The 3080-nt window shown below is 49.7% G+C and overlaps 1 protein-coding gene across 1 annotated transcript in view; it reads right to left on the reverse strand.

Moving 5' to 3' along the window:
* LOC140207872 (uncharacterized) overlaps positions 1–3080 on the reverse strand; it is a 48659-nt gene that overhangs the window by 7434 nt on the left and 38145 nt on the right.

A 3080-nucleotide genomic window follows, 5' to 3' on the forward strand; every position in this document is an offset into this window, starting at 1 on the left:
ATTTTTATAAATGCACTGTAGAAAGCATTCTTCTAGGGTGCATCACAACCTGGTACAGAAGTTGTCCTGTCCAAGACTGAAAGAAGCTGCAGAAGATCGTGAACACGGCGCAGCGCATCACACAAACCAATCTTCCGTCCGTGGACTCAGTTTACACCGTACGCTGTCGGAGCCGTGCTGCCAGGATAATCAAGGAAGCAACCCACCCAGCCAACACACTTTTCATCCCTCTTCCCTCCAGGAGAAGGTTCAGGAGCTTGAAGACTCGTACGGCCAGATTTGGGAACAGCTTCTTTCCAACTGTGATAAGACTGCTGAACGGATCCTGACCCGGATCTGGGCCGTACTATCCAAATATCCGGACCTGCCTCTCGGTTTTTTTGCACTACCTTACTTCCCATTCTTCTATCTTCTATTTATGATTTATAATTTAAATTTGTAATATTTACTAATTTTAATATTTATAATATTTAATATTTGTTATCCAGGGAGTATGAAGCGGAGAATCAAATTTCGCTGTGATGATTGTACATTCTACTACCAATTGTTTGGCGACAATAAAGTACAAAGTAAAGTAAATCTTGTACTGTTCATTCTTTTAACCAGTGACAACATGTGCACAGTGAATTTTATATAGAGAGGTATTCATTTTAACTGCTAGCAAATCACTGTCAGTAAGAACTTTGATCTCCTCTGGGTTCAGTTGAATTCATCTGCACTCTCACACAACCCATGTTGCAGGCCTGTAACGGGTAATGAAGGATTTTCTCGCCAGAGCTCTTGCACATTGTCCATATCTGATTTGCTTGCTAAATGACGCTTTAAAAAGTCAGATTTCAAACTATCACTCCACTTCTTCCCACTTTCAAATTCTCCAGCAACTTTTGCATCACCACAATACACACAGGTAACACCAGTTTCTGTATTGTACATAAATATTTCCCCTGAACCCTCCCCCAGGTGACTGACGGTGGTGAACTCAGTGATGGCAATGCCAATGAATATGAAGGGAAGGGCAGTAGTCTGTCTCATTGGAGTCTGGCACATTTGTGATGTGAAAGCTACTTGTTGCCCAGGGCAAAGGTGTTTGATATCATTATGTACCCAGAGAGAGTGGGGCAAAACATGTTCTCACGGGTAGAAAGTCCAGAACAGGAGGAGGTGGAACAAGCAACAGACACAAAATGCTGGGGGAACTCAGCAGGCCAGGCAGCATCTATGGAAAAGAGTACTAATGCTGAGTTCCTCCAGCAATTTGTGTGTGTTGCTCGGATTTCCAGCATCTGCAGATTTTCTCTTGTTTGTGACTGGAGGCAGAACAAAGGTGATTTTCACAACAGCTGATGTAAAAGATTTTGTTCCCTTTCTCCGAGTTCCCGATCCTTGCATTTAGACAGCTGGAGCTCAGCTCTGTCTGAGAGACCCATCGGTTCCCATTCCCTCATCAGCCGGAAGCTCCCCGGGGCCCGTGTACGGATGGTGGGGCTGAGAGAGAGGGAAGAGAGCAGGACTGTCCCGGGATTGCGGGTCACGGAGTCCGGAGTCACAGCAACTACCCGAAGTCGGTGTTGAAAACGCCGCCCGGTGAGACCCCCAACCCGGAGACCCCTTCTCACCTCAACCGATCATCCGGGGCCTTTTGTGCCCCGCGCGCTGGTGAGCTCGAGCTTGGTCGGTTTAATGGCCGGGCTACTAATCACGTGACCAGCCCCACCCCCACCGCTGTCAACAGAGAAGTCACGCGCTGCGCTATTCCCATTGGTGCGAAGCGATATCAATCACTACTTCCAACCAATAGCGGAGGCGGACCAGCCGAGAGGGCGTTACCCCCGCTGACTCCGTCTCCCGAACTTTCCGTCACGGCGGGACAACCGTCAAAGTAAATGTCCGCTTTCTGATTTATTTCCATTTCCCTCCGAGGGAAGTTGGGGCGTTTGTGAAGCGTCTCCTGCGGCCGGAGTCTGATGTGTCGCTGAAAGGTAGGAGGAGACCGCTCGGCCCGTCGGTTTGATGCCGGTTCCCCGGGGAGGGAGAGGATGAAGACGGTGAGAGAGGGGGCGGACAGGATGTTTGTCCCGGTGGGGACAGGAGGGGCTCATCTGTGGAAATGTCTGAGCCCACGGTGGTGGCGATTCACCACATTGGGGGGCAAACACCGGCAGACTGTTGCCCTGCAAGCGGGGCCGATGGTCCGGGCAAAGTGACAATTATTTGTGTTTTGTTGAGACTGTACCGGGAATATGGTGTAAAATCCCGCTCCCCACACTAACACGGGTCACACAGACCAAAGAACAAACTGCCGGAGGAACTCAGTGGGTCGGGCAGCATCTGTGGAGGGAAATGGACCGTCAACATTTCGGGCCGAGACCCTCCCTCTGGACTGAGAGTGGACGGGAAATAGTCCGAGAAAAGAGGTGAGGGGTGGGGATGGGGCAAGAGCTGGGGAGTGAGAGGTGGATCCAGGTGAGGGGGAGGTGGGAAGGTGGAAATAGTGACGGGGTGGGAGGTGAGTGGTTGGGGCAACACGGGGCTGCAGAAGATGGAAATTAATTCCATAGAGGATTAACAAAGAGGTTAGAGAGTATTTGTTATGGAGAGTGCAATGAAGATTCACCAGACTGATCCCTGGAGTTTTCGTTTTCCCAGCGCGGAACCTGTGAAGTTCTTTCTGATTACTTCCTCGTTGCATTTTAATGTGGATTTACAAATTTCCCCATTCCGTGGAAAACTGAAACTTGCCATTTTGAAACTTTCAGAACTGTTCCTAAACTTGACATTTTTGCAGCCACAAAACGCATAACACTGTTAACTTCTGTTTAGAAGAGTAGTTTGTTTAATTGTCTCTATACTAATACAGATATTAGTTTATACTAATACAGACTGAGTTTGTGGTCTATCGCTGCCGGTACATAACACAGAGTGGCGGGCGGGTCGCTGGAGTCTCTCCCTGGGTTGTGGGGGACCCAGCGGTCACGTGATCCCGTTCGCCCCGCCCATTTAACCGCAGACGGGCAGCAGCAGCGTGTCTGTTCCCGAGGCCCCGCCCTCCGGAGACGCAATAATCTCTCCGCGCATGCTCA

Source organism: Mobula birostris, chromosome 13, assembly GCF_030028105.1.
Source record: "Mobula birostris isolate sMobBir1 chromosome 13, sMobBir1.hap1, whole genome shotgun sequence".
Lineage (NCBI taxonomy): Eukaryota > Metazoa > Chordata > Chondrichthyes > Myliobatiformes > Myliobatidae > Mobula > Mobula birostris.